At 45.3% G+C, this 14,580-nt stretch overlaps 1 pseudogene; it reads right to left on the bottom strand.

Annotated features, from left to right (window-relative positions):
- Positions 1 to 2,774: 2,774 nt before the first annotated feature.
- LOC135700621 (chorion peroxidase-like) lies at positions 2,775 to 5,358 on the bottom strand (annotated as a pseudogene).
- Positions 5,359 to 14,580: the final 9,222 nt, after the last annotated feature.

Raw genomic sequence — 14,580 nt, forward strand, 5'->3', positions numbered from 1 at the left:
ACTCTTTATTGTAATAAGTTTGGTGGCCCTGAAAAGAGCCGTTTTGTTTCCAATGTTGGTGATGATTTAACCTCTGAAACCAAACAGAGTGCGTCTCTGTCACTTCAAAAACGTAGATGACATCCATGGCCGCTTACGCTTGGCGTGTTTAGTGTAGGTGACAGCATCACAGATCTCATTTTTCAGGAACACCTTCAGCACACCTCGTAAATCAAACCGGAGATACGTCAGACACCGCCACGGCGAGCCAGACGACGGATGGTGGTTATCTCGAAGAATTTGCGTTTGGTTCTGAACATGGCAATGAGTGTGTAAAATATTACGCAATTCCATCCTCCCTATTCGCACGCGCCCGAGGATCGGAGGCGTATGCCACTTCGACTTGTTTCGTCTACTTACTACTCTCTGACGACTGTGCTGGGGAAGTAGCATATGCATGTAGGTAATTTATGGATTTGTTAGTTAATTCGACGCTTTTGGACAATGCTGAACATTTACCAGTTTTTCAATAGTTTCTTGTTGAAAATCAACATTCGGAAGCATTGTTATCAATGCGTAGCCATATTTCTGATCGATTGGTGATAAAATTATTGAAATTGGACTAGGGGCAGCTGAGTTATCAACGTTCAAAATCTTTCTTAATTTGTTACATGTTCCATTTTCGGTTTTCACAAAGTGTCCCCCATATAGAAATCAAAGACGTAGTCCTACGTCAAAAGGAGGGACTTCGAGAGATTGAACTCGTGAGAGCTAATTTTCTCACAAATTTGATTTTATTGGCTTTCTGGGGACAGAATATACACCCAAAGCAAATTATTCCAACTTCTCTCAAATTCTATATGGATTTTTAACACTTCCTACCAGCGTGTTGTGGAAAATGGTCGGACGATGATTAATCTCACCAATATATTCAGGCCTACAACTCCAAACCGTCTATAGAGACCAGATTGAGCCTTGATAGCTAGCTGCTTGCGAGAACTGATGACCTTGACAAATGTCCAAATAATACTCTTAACAAATTTACGGTGGTCCTGAAAAGGACCGTTTTGTAGTGATGGTTGAGAAATTCTGAGCTGGGTGTTCAACACGGATGAGGCTGTCGAGCTGTATGTCGTTTGGAGCGAGGGTGACACGCTTAGCATAGATGACCGACCCACAGCGACTCACTAAGAGCTACTGATTCCGATCCATAGCATAGCGGTGCAGCTTCTTCCTCCTTTGATGGTTGCTTATGTGGGCTCTGCAGCTCACTGCTTGCAGGCAGCCTTTCGTTGTTACTGGAGAACAATTTTCAACGCCACACGCCGAAAGCACTGCTACTGCTGTTACTAATTTCGACGACCGAACACCGGCACACAGTGGTGTGGTTGTTGGGAGCGTGTGGTTCTGAATATGGCGGTGAGTGTGCAAAATATTACGCAATTCCATCCTCCCTATTCGCACGCGCCCGAGGATCGGAGGGGAATGCCAGTTCGACTTGTTTCGTCTACTTATTACTCTCTGACGACTGTGCTGGGGAAGCAGCATATGCATGTAGGTAATTGGTGGATTTGTTAGTTAATTCGACGCTTTTGGACAATGCTGGACAATAGTTTCTTGTTGAAAATCAACATTCGGAAGCATTGTTACCGATGCGTAGCCATATTTTTGATCGATTGGTAATACAATTATTGAAATTTAACCAGGGGCAGCTGAGTTATTAACGTTCAAAATCTTTCTTAATTTGTTACATGTTCCATTTTCGGTTTTCACAAAGTGTACCCCCATATAGAAATCAAAAAAAAAAACACCTCAAAAACAAGGATCGAAGCCAGGATACGAAATTATAAGGATCCAAGCAGAAAATAATCCAAATAAGGGAACCACAAAACCAATGCTTTTTCTCAATCGTTTGCTCAAGTTTGTCGAGTAGCACAACATTCTCCTACCGGAACAGTTCGGGTTCAGGAAGGGGCACTCCACAAATCATCAGCTAGTACGGGTGATGAATAACATCCGAAGTAACAAGGCTGTATCCAAGTCCATAGTCATGACAGCGTTTGACAATGTTTGGCACAATGGGCTAGTATACAAGCTTTGTAACTTCAACCTTCCTTTGCGTCTTGTTAAAATCACCCGTAACTACCTTCAGCAAAGGTCGTTCAGGGTATCGTTGAATGGCTGCCTTTCAAACACGTTCTCCATCCCAGCAGGAGTTCCGCAAGGAAGTCTGTTGGGCCCTTTGCTTTACAGCATCTACACTTCAGACATTCCTCCCCTCGGAGACGGTTGCGTGTTCTTCCTGTTCGCAGATGATACCGCAATAACCGTCAAGGGTAGGATGCCTCGCGAAATAACAAACAAGCTCCAACGATGTCTTGACGCCTTTGCTGATTATGCCACCACGTGGAAAATCAAAATCAATGCCTCAAAAACACAAACAATCATGTTCCTCCATCGGCAATCACCCAAACTAAAACCGGCTCCCTCTTGTACTGTAATCATGGATGGCACAAGGGTTGAGTGGTCCGCCGAAGTAACCTATCTCGGGATGTTGTTTGACCAAAAGCTCCTATTCAGCTCGCATTCGGAGAAAACCGTTATCAAGTGTTCCGCCTTGGTTAGGTGTCTGTACCGCTGATTTGCCGTAGATCCCGCCTCTCAAGGCTGAACAAACTGGCTGTCTACAAACAAATTATAGCACCTGCGATCCTCTTTGCAGCTCTGGTGTGGGAATCATGTGCACAGACTCACAGGAACAAAATTCAAGTCGCTCAGAACAGAGAACTCTTTATTTTCAGCCTTAGACATTTGACTGCAAGAATTTGCACAAACAAAACTACAAACAAATTACAAACACAACAATGACAACAAATCTTCAAACAATGTTTCCTTCCAAAACATTTACACAAGAACACATCTTAAAATAGCCTCAGTTGCGCCAAGCTCCCAGTCGCAAAAGGCGATAGTTATCACAGGGAACTGGCACGTTATCGTTACTGGGTTGCAGGAACGCCTGAGGAGCCTGGTAGAAATCGAACCGGTTATCCACATTTGCACAGATTATACTGGCCAGCGAAGTTCGCCGGATTTGCTTCAACTGCTGCAGCGTAAAGGCACCCGGATTTACCTCCGGAGAGTTGGTGAAGTAGTACCTGTCTCCAAACTTGTACCGCGAGTACGCCTTCGCTAGCAGATGACTGAATGTCGGTCCCACAACGGCACCATTCGCCGGAGGTTCCAACACACCGCCAGGCCACAGATCGATGTCGTCGGGAGATTCGTAAACCTGTGCTAGCCGTGCTCCCACCTTGCCCAGTTGTCGGAAATCGGTTATCCGGGGAAGTCCTGCCCATTCGCGATAATCGTTGTACGGCCGCAAGGCAAAGTCACGACTCCGTTGCATATTTATCGCGGCCAAATCCGAACCGAATGGTTTACGCTCCTTGAACAGGAACCGGGTAAGGCCAAAGGTGACAGCGTTATCCATCGACTCCATGGGCTGTTGGTTGAAAGAGAACATCATTTCGTCGAAACTGTCCGGTTCCAGCGTCTTGGTCGGATCGTTGAAGATGTCCTTGATGAAGACGTCCTCCGGAGGTGCCTTTTTGTGGAGGAGTCGGAAGAACCCTTCAACGGTGGAGTGGCCGTAACGTTGGGCCGCCACTGCAACCTCAGCAAGCGTCATCGGTCGAAGATTCGGATTGTAGAAGTTGGTGAACCCTTTAATAGGATCCTCCAGTCCGAACTGTTGCACCTTCCGATGACCGAGGAGAATCGGGAGGTACTCATTGTACACCACGTTCTGAAGCTCAGCAATCACTATCCTCCTCGACTCTTGGTAAATCGTTTCGTCGTCCCAGTGGGTATTGAGTCGACTCAGCTCCTCTGCCACTCGATTGTGTTCCCTCATGAACAGCGTATGAACCATGGTCAAAGCGAGCAGCTGATTGGTTCGAATATCGCCGGCATCGTAGCAAACTCGAGCCCACGGGAGGCAATCCCGGGGATCTCTAGCGAACGGAAGCAGTTCGATTCCAGTTGGGAACGAGTCCCGCAGCTTGCCTTGTCGGAACGAGCGAAGAGCAAATGCCACATCATCAATCGATCCGTACACCACCGAAGCATCGATGAAGTGAGTAACGAGATCGGATTGTTTTGCGTAGCCCAGTTTGCATTTGGAGACGTGAGCTAGCCGGATCCGGACCACGTTTAAACAGCGAACGCCAAACTTGGAGTAGAACGGATCATCGGGGCTGACGGAGATGGGAAACAGGCAAAATGTCGTTGTGCTCCGGTCAATTCCCGGGAGCCATCCGGGGTGCAGCATTCGATCGGTTGACCATTCTTGAGCGTGATGCTTCGGCTGAGGGTAAAATCGTGGGATATGAATTGGCCAAGCTGCATGAATAGAATGTTCAGGGTGGGGTCCGGTCGGAAAAGGTCCGGAAATAGCGCCACAGAAATGGTTCGAACACTCCCGAGCAGGTTGCCGGTTACCGAGTGGATTCTTGGCGCCCATACTCCATCTTCGTACGCCGGCGGCAGAACCCTGTCGAAAGGATAGCCAGCTTGTCCCCAGCTGGTCCTGTCTGACCGTGGATTGTTGCATGTGCCGTTGATGGTCCGGTAGCGTGCATTCGGATTGCATGGTACCGGTGGCAGACAACGCTTCTGCACTGCCCTGGGAAGCCTCACAAACCGATCACCTTGCCGCTCCTCCAAGGTCATATTCGTCATCTCAGCGAATTTTTGACTGGCAAAAATATGCCCATAAACTTCGGATTGCTCGTCGGGGTCCTGGGATTGCGCATGATCTCTTACGGCAGCAGGTCGCAACATACGGTGAAACAACGATTCCTGTTGATCCTTGGCAGTCATTGCGGCTCGATGTTTGTCCTCATGGCGTAGCTTTTCGTTGTACTCCTGTTGGCCCTCGTTAATGGCGTTCAAGTACAAGTACTCACTGGGATGCTCCAGGGAACGTTTGTGAAGGTGGCTACTGTTGCTACTGCTGGTTTTAATTTTGCTCGCTTGTGGGACAGCAAACTCCATCCACGTGGGTTGCAGTCGAACATGGCTTCAAGTTGGCTTTTGCTTCAAAGCCAAAAGAGCATTCCATGGCGGCCGTGCAGGCTTCATTGTACTTGCAAACGTTTTCATCGACGGGCTGTGGAACGACCGAGTAGTTTAGATTGGGACTAGTTGCTACACCGGTAGAATGCAGTCTTGCCTGGATTTGCATTGGTCCGGACGAAACGCACAACACTGCCAGAAAATGGCTTACTAGCAAAACTTTTTCCCTCATGCTGTACCGCATTTTTACAGATTAAAATTTAACAGGACCAGCGTTGGCCTGACCTTCACTGACCACAGGTCCAATATCATCTTAAGATGATCCTTGATCGTCTCTTTGACACAAGAATTTCAGATCTCCACCAAGAGGCAAATGTTCCAAAATTAGATTAGATTAAGACTAGGTTTGTGTAGAAATGAAATACATCAGAACATGCTTTGATAAGCAATTTGTGTATATATGTAGTAGTTGCCGGTTAGTTGTAGTTGTAAATAGTAGTTATAAGTAGTCTCCTTTTTCCAATTCAAATCAAACCAATCCCACCAAGGTGGTCATACTTTAAAACAGGCCTGATAGGACTAGGAACTGTAAATAATAATTAAAATCTAAAATGTACTAAAGTTGAAAAGACGCATCTATGTATGTCACTTTAAAATTCATACATGTAAACCACACAAACACAAAAAATAAAGATCATTTAAAGTCAAAAAAAGGAGAAGGTCAAGTCTGATCTATTGTTCATTTGACGAGGAACTGGTCTATTTAGGAGCATAACATTTGGTTTCGTAAAATTGTAGTTCTTCCAACATTTCAAATTATCCAAAGCTCTACCTCCGGGTGGCATAATCATGTTGCACCAATGACAATGAACAAATGACATTACCGTGTTGACAACTGTCGGTGTCTATCATTCGAAGCTTATCCCGCAGCAATCTAACTTCATTGAATCGCGAAATGTCCGCCCAGAGCGTGGATCAGACAAACCTAATGAGAAATGATTTATTCTACCAAGCAACGGGAGCAAACGAAGCAATACATTTTCCCACCACACAAAAGCTCCAAACAAGGAGGGTGATAAATATGCTCCCTTCGTCCCACGAGCAGGTCGTTCGCTCATTATCATAAAAAACTATCTCGCCATCATCGCTCAAATTTATGCGGTCCGTGTGGGAATAAATTTCGACGGAGCCACAGCCATTAGTCATGTGTGCTCGTCTTTGTAGTTTTCCGATTTTCCCAAGGAATGAGATCCGATCTCCGAAGAGCATTAATTTAGCATTCTTTTGCGTTTGGGATATAAATGGAAGTTTCCGAATATTTTGTCACCTATTTTTTGAGTGTTTTGATAGAGTTGAGACATTCATCGAAACGTCCTGAAACCCCGAGGACGTCATTTCCCTTTTTCGGGGTGGTTAAGTGTATGACGCCTTTCAGGAGGAGCTGAACGATTGCGAGCGCTGTGCTTTGCGGATATTCTTATATTCATGTTTCAAAACACGAACATAATCTCGATCATCGCCGTAGCCACGCCTCCCACGAACTTGTTCAAGCTCATGCAATATTAGAGTTAATGGGACTTTTTCCCCAACCCTTATCCAGGCAGTCTATCTTCGAAGAGGTTGTATTTCCACAATAATCTAATCCGTACCCAGAAGCGTGACATATTTTCGGTTATTTTTCATGCGTAATGGATTCACGTTCGTCGTAGCTCTTGAGCCCTTGAGCCGTGAAACTGCTCAAGAACGCTCCATTGCACTTTAAAATTAATCACCTCTCGTCACTACAGAGCTGACGACGTTGCGATAGAAAACTTTTGTTTGTCTTTAAGTATTTCCTCTATTCCACGTTATAATCACCACCGACGGACGTGGACCTCGTTGTCGTCGTCGCCAGCCAGGGCAAACAAACTGAATGCGGGTGAGAAGGACCAGAATGTAATCCAACCAGACTAACGGCGCCAATTGTCCCGTAGGAACTTTTCCTGCTGATGTGTCCAACTTGACCCAATAAACCGTTCTTCGGCTCTCACTTTTCCCATTCCAAGTTCTGAGATGGGCGTCATGGAGACAGAACAGGAGAGAAATATAAATCACCCACACCAAGCTCAGAAAGAAATCAAAGTAAATCGTCCAACTTGTAAGTTTCCATTTTTTGCCGTCTTTTGTCTTTCCTCGCAGAACGATTCCATGTACCGATGGAAGCAACTTAAACTGCCACTAAAGGCAACAACTATTGCATTCGGAAAGGGACAAAGTTCGCTGATTGTTGTTCCTGAAGTTGATTTCGATGGGAAATTGATTTTGGAGAAATTCCCCGTCTGGTCAGTTGTAAAGTGGAAACACTTTTTATGGCCGTTTTATTGCTCTTGGATATTGCTTGTTTTGATGGTGTGATTGAATTACTTTTTAAAACAAGGCGATGATAGTCCGAGGGTGACCTTATTGCAGCTAGTGAGCTTGGATTTAACCTTAATGGTTTCTTTTTTTTTTTTTTATAATGCGTTTATTTTTCCAGGCTCATTTGCCGTAGCTTTGCGGAGCCGATATTCATCGTTTGGGTACAAAATTACTTAAAACTAACGTTAGTAAAGCGGGGGCCGATTACTCGCGGCTTTCTCGAGGTTAGGGGTAACAAATTGTAACAAACGGGTGGCAGGGTAGGGATTGAGAACACAAGGTTTTTTAGAGCAATGTGCTCTTGATCTAGAACTAAGCGACATACTGGAGAAAAAGACAAACATGGGGGTACACCGATGGAGACCTAGCAACTTGAGAGAACACAAGATGACACTAACTACTAAATCCTCAGATCGATCCGTTTTAAAAACACATAAATTAAATTAAAATAATCGAGATCTCGGCTCGCCAAGATGTCTCTAACGGGCCGCATAGGTTGTTTTCCTCGGGCCCTGAGGGATGCGGATAACTCGGATCTAGCAACACAATGTAGGGTGCATGACCAAAGCACGTGGTCGATATCGTGATAGCCACTACCACAAGCGCACAAATTGCTGCCTGCGAGCCCGATTCGGAAGAAATGCGAGTCTAACGAGTAGTGATTGGACATGAGCCTTGACATGACACGTATAAAGTCACGGCTCATGTCCAATCCTTTGAACCATGGCTTGTTCGACACCTGTGGGAGAATAGAATGTAACCATCTTCCCAGATCACTCTCATTCCATTTTTGTTGCCAGTTGGTGAGGACGTGCTGACGGGTAATTGAGAAAAATTCCGCAAAGGCGATTTTTCGGTCAAAAATATCGCCTTCCATAGCGCCCACCTTAGCTAGCGAGTCCGCTTTCTCATTACCCGGAATTGAGCAATGAGATGGGACCCAAACTAAGGTGATAGTATAGGAGCAGTTAGATAAAGTACTCAATTTAGCTCGGATTTCGGTCAGGAAATACGAGGAGTGCTTCATCAGCCTCATTGATCGAATAGCCTCCAACGAGCTAAGGCTATCAGTAAAAATAAAATAGTGATCAGATGGTAGTGAGGCAATTTGCTCTACTGCGTAAAATATGGCTGCTAGTTCCGCAACGTATACGGAACAGGGATTTTGCAGTTGATATGAGGCGCTATGAAATTCGTTGAATACTCCAAATCCAGTGGAAGCGTTTATAGTTGACCCATCTGTGAAAAAACTCTTATTGTTACTAATATGGTGGTACTTGTTTGCAAAAATTAAGGGAACAACCATCGACCGATGGTGATCTGGTATTCCACGGATTTCTTGCAACATGGTCAGATCAAAATTTACAGAGGAACTATAAAAGTCTTGGAGGCAAACACGAGAGGAATTGAATGAAGAAGGGCCAATCTCCAGCGTCATGTAATCGTAATAGAGACTCATGAATCTTGTTTGAGGATTTCTGTCGAGCAGCTTCTCAAAGTTTTCTATTACCAATGGGTTCATTACTTCACAACGGATAAGAAACCGAAAGGACAGCTCCGCGAAACGATCTGTCAGTGGGAGAACACCCGCGAGTACTTCGAGGCTCATCGTATGCGTCGAGTGCATACAGCCAAGCGCGATTCGGAGTCAACGGTATTGAACTCGTTGCAGCTTCAAGATATGTGTTTTCGCCGCGGATTGAAAGCAGAAGCTACCGTACTCTAGAACCGACAAGATGGTTGTTCGATACAACCTGATCAGATCTTCCGGGTGTGCTCCCCACCAAGTTCCGGTAATTGTACGAAGAAAATTGATTCTTTGTTGGCATTTTTGTTTCACATACGCAATATGTTTTCCCCACGTGCTTTTGGAATCGAACCAGACACCTAAATACTTGAAAGATATACTTTGAGTGATTGTTCTACCCTTTAGTTGAAGCTGTAACTGTGCAGGATGATGCTTCCTAGAAAAAACAATCAACTCAGTTTTCTCCGGAGAGAATTCGATACCCAGCTTCATAGCCCAAGTAGACAAATTGTCTAAGGTATCTTGCAATGGTCCTTGCAGGTCCGGTGCACTTGGCCCTATAACGGACACAACCCCGTCGTCTGCAAGCTGCCTAAGCGAGCAATTTTCATCAAGACAACCATCAATGTCTTTTACATAAAAATTATAAAGAAGGGGGCTTAAACATGAGCCCTGGGGGAGACCCATGTAACTAATTCGTGAAGTTGTCGAGTTTCCATGAGAAAAGCTCATATATTTCTCAGACAACAAGTTGCTCAAATAGTTGTTCATAATTGGTGAAAGCCCACTATCGTGGAGTTTATCCGAAAGGACATCGATACAAACAGAATCAAAAGCCCCCTTAATGTCCAAGAAAACTGAACCCATTTGCTGTTTTTGCGCATAGGCCAGTTGAATTTCAGTTGAAAGCAACGCAAGACAGTCGCTCGTTCCTTTGCCTCTCCGAAATCCAAATTGCGTATCTGAAAGTAAACCATTCGACTCGACCCATTTGTCTAGACGAAAAAGAATCATTTTCTCCAACAATTTCCGTATACAGGACAGCATCGCGATGGGACGGTACGAGTTATAATCCGACGCGGGTTTACCGAGTTTTCGAATGGCGATAACTCTTACTTCCCTCCAATCATCCGGAACAATGTTGTGCTCCAGAAATTGATTGAATAGGTTCAACAAGCGTCTCTTCGTGACGTCTGGGAGATTTTTGAGCAAGTTGAACTTGATTCTATCCATTCCTGGAGCTGAGTTGTTACATGAGAGGAGAGCAAGTGAGAATTCCACCATCGAAAACGGGGAATCTATTTCGTTATTACCCGACGGACGATCACGAACGTTGGTTTGAACCGGTACCGAATCCGGGCAAACTTTCCGCGCGAAGCTGAAAATCCATCTGTCCGAGTACTCCTTGTCTTCATTAATCGGTGATGACGCGTTTCGCATTCTCCTGCCGACATTCCAGAGTGTTCTCATGGAAGTCTCTCGCGACAAACCATCGACGAACCGACGCCAGTATCCGCGTTTTTTTGCTTTAATTAAGCCCTTAAAGGTTTTCTCGAGGTCGGTGTACCGCTCGAAATCCCCGACCTTACCGTGTTTGCGGAAGCGTTTAAACGCGGCGGACTTCTCGCTGTTCGCGTCGGTGCAATCCTTATCCCACCACGGGGTGGGAGGTCGCTTGCGGACGGAAACACCCGGAACACGTTTCGTCTGTGCTCGCAGCGCACAATCGATGATGACACGCGCGAGAAAGGAGTACTCGTCCAGTGGAGGAAGTACGTCAACCGATTGACTGGCATCAAGAACCGCGGACGCGAATTTTCGCCAGTCAATGTTTTTCGTAAGATCGTACGCGATGTCGACCGAGCGAGTAGAAGATGAACCATTGGTAATAGAAATTTTGATTGGCAAATGGTCACTACCGTAGGGGTCTTGAATTACTTTCCACGAACAATCCAACGATAGTGAACTCGAACAAAGTGAGAGGTCTAATCTGCTTATTTTTGCTGGAGGTTTGGCTACTCGTGTTGCTTCCCCGGTGTTCAGAATTGTCATTTTGAAGAAGTCGCACATGTCGTATATCAAGGTTGAGCGGTTGTCGTCGTACAGTTCCCCCCAGCCTGTACCGTGAGAGTTAAAATCTCCCAAGATCAACCGTGGCTCCGGCATAGCCGTGCAGATATCCGCGAAACTTTGACGAGAGATCGCGGTTTTCGGTGGAAGATATACTGAGGCAATACTGAGGCATTTACCTCGAATATTAACCTGACATGCAACTACTTCAATGCCTGTCACTGAAGGCAGATCGATTCTATAGAAGGAATGATGCTTGTTGATCCCCAGAAGCACCCCTCCATACGAATCTGCGCGGTCAAGGCGTATAATGTTGAAATCGTGGAAAGCAAGATCGTTGTCTGAAGAGAGCCATGTTTCACAAACGGCAAATGCATCAGAAAGTAAGTTGTTAACTAAAAATTTAAATGTGTCAAGTTTTGGCATAAGACTTCTACAGTTCCACTGAAGAACAGAGATCATAAAGGGTGTCCACGATGAAATTGCCACACACAAAATTGATTCGCAAAATTCGAGTTTTCATCCGATTGCCATCAAATTTTCAGGGATTGAGAAATAACTATTTAACTTCATTTTACCATTTTACTCGTATTTTATTTACAGTCCATACGCAAATGCCCGCACCTTGGCCTTAACCCCGGCCATAAGATTCTGCACAACCTGTGAATCAACCGTTTTTTTGCATGTAAACCCATACTTTCTTCAGTTCCTCGACTGTCTTCACTACCTTAGGGCGTTTAAGAAGGTGCTGCTTCATAATCGCCCAGTACTTCTCGATGGGGCGGAGCTCCGGAGTGTTGGGAGGGTTGAACATTTTCGGCACGAAATTGACCTTATTGTCCGCATACCACTTCAGCACGTCCTTGGAGTAGTGGCATGAGGCCAAATCCGGCCAGAAGATTGTTGGGACGTTGTGGGCCTTCAGGAGAGGAAGCAGCCGCTTCTGGAGGCACTCTTTTATGTACACCTGTCCGTTCATCGTGTCCTGGGTCACGAAAGGTGCACTCCGCTTCCCGCACGTGCAGATGGCTTGCCAAACCAGGAATTTCTTCGCAAATTTGGACATCTTCTGAGTGCGGACATGCTCCGGAACGCTGAACTTATCCCTGGCCGTGAAAAACAGGTTGCCGGGGATCTGTTTGAAGTCGGCCTTCACATATGTTTCGTCGTCCATGATGCAGCATTCAACTTTCGTCAGCATGTTGAGGTACAACTTCCTGGCACGGGTTTTTGCGGACTTGTTCTGCTTCTCGTCGCGATTAGGGGCCTTTTGTACCTTGAACGTTCGAAGCCCAGCCTTAGTTTTGGCCTTCTGGACAAAACTTCGGCTTAGGTGCAGCTTCTTAGCCACATCCCTAACGGAGGCGTTCGGATTTCGGTTGAAGGCCCCAACTACGCGGTTGTGATTTTTGGTGTTGTACGGAATACTTTTTCCTTCACTTCTGGGCTTCCGATCGGTGGTCAACCGTTCCTCGAACCCCTTAATCACTCGCGACACCGTGGAATTCGCGATTCCCAACGTTTTAGCGATGGAACGATGCGAGAGATCCTTGTTCTCGTGATGAATGCACAAGATTTTATCACGCACGAGCTGTTCTTTCGACTCCATTTCCGCGAGTTTTGATCACAGGACTTTAAAACTTGCAGGATGTAAATAATGCACTATGAACTAAATCCACCCAAATTTTCATTAAATTCTACCCAACGGTTAAAAAGTTAGAGCAATTTCATAGTGTGGCAATTTCATCGTGGACACCCTTTATCCCCGACCTCATTCGGAGAATTATCCATCAAAGGATATGATCGATGCAAGGAAGGACCACCTAGAAGCTAGTTGCTTCAAAAGAGTTTTCACCATTGGCAGCACTAAATTAATAATGCTCCTCGTTGAGTCAGAGACATTGAATATACTGAAGAAGCTATCCACAATACCAGAAAACGTGAACATGGGAGCATGTTCTTGCTGATTATTCAGCTGATTTTCTGGCCGAAAAACTGGAACATCTGGGGTTTTAGATGATCCTGGAAGTGACGGAAAGTTCTTGTCATAATTACAAGGTTTATAACCCGGTGGAATGGGTTTCGGTGAATTTCCGTTACTTCTTGATTTTTCCAAGGTGGAAGGGTGGTCCGTACGAGTGGCCTTACGAGGCTTTTCGGTGGTGTGTTTTTTTGCTCGTTTTCTCGTATTGCCTTTAAAGACAAACGGACTATCCTCACCGACCTCTGAGTCAGAGTCTAGATCATCAACTGGCAAAATGGAGAACGTGTTACTGCTTTTTGGTGTGGTCTGAGAAGATGAAGCGGTATTCTTCAAGAGTTCTGCTAGAGTTCTCTTGGAGCGAGCTTGCAGAGACCGCTTAAGTTTTTCTCCCTGCTGTTTATACCTCGGGCAGTCAGTCAGGGTATGTAGGCTTTCCTTGCAGTACACGCATTTAGGAGGAGCACCGCAAGAGCCCTCTTGATGTTGCTCGCCACACTGATCGCAGCGTGGTTTGTTCGAGCAGTAGTCCGATGTATGACCAAGTTGTTTACATTTCGAGCAGTTCATTACCCGAGGTACAAACAGACGTACAGGCAGCCGAACCTTGCCAATAGCGACGTAGTGAGGTAACGCTGAACCCGAAAAGGTCACACGAAACGAGTTTGACAAGGAATACGTTTTTTTGGAGCCTACTACGGATACTGACTGCATTTGAAGGCAGTCCAATATCTTCACCTTCGGCAGGGCACGGTTTTTAAAGATTCCGAAGGAATCGGGACCCAAGAAATCATCACTAGTCAAACTCGCTTCGGTGACCACTCCTTCAATTTCTACCTCACTACTGGGTATGTAGACTCGGTATTCCAATGAAAAAAGCTCGCACGCAACAATTTGGTTAGCCTGCTTCCGGTCATCAACGGTAACGCGCAGTTTTATTGGTGTTACCTTGAAAATATCGGTAACGGCCGAAAAATGTGTTGTTAGATCCTTAGAGATCCTCGGAATGTTCAAAGGTTTTTGTTTGGGCCGGAAAAAAACAACCCATGGGCCTTTCGAGGCTTCTGGGTAAGCCTTTAGGCGGGGGAGCGCAGAGGTTTTCGGGGGCAATGGTGTGGGGGGTGCAGGTGGACGAGGAGGAGATGGTGGGGGAGAGGGTTGTGGGCGATATCTTTTCTTGGGATATGCTCCAGTATTTTTGCTGGAGAGCGAGTCAACTGGAACGTCAAGGGTTTCCATTTCCACAACTTCCTCGAGACTTTCGTGTGAGGTGGAATTAAGAGTTTCGTCGTCTGAGATGGAAAGCGACCATCCCCCGCCTTTATCATTTTCATCCATTGCGGTTAAATATCGCCGCAATGGTGTTTTTGGTAAATATTTTACAAATAATTACATTAATTTCAAATAATATCAAAAATAGAAAAAAAAAATGCAAAAATAAACAAAAAAAAAATTGATATAGTTTTACTCTACTAAAGAGTAATATGAAAAAAACAAAAAAAAACCAAGAAAAAAAATAGAAAAAAATATATATATATACTGAAAAAAA

Source organism: Ochlerotatus camptorhynchus, unplaced genomic scaffold (genome assembly GCF_037179485.1).
Source record: "Ochlerotatus camptorhynchus isolate MF236.1 unplaced genomic scaffold, CSIRO-AGI_Acam_v1.1 ptg000140l, whole genome shotgun sequence".
Classification (NCBI taxonomy): domain Eukaryota; kingdom Metazoa; phylum Arthropoda; class Insecta; order Diptera; family Culicidae; genus Ochlerotatus; species Ochlerotatus camptorhynchus.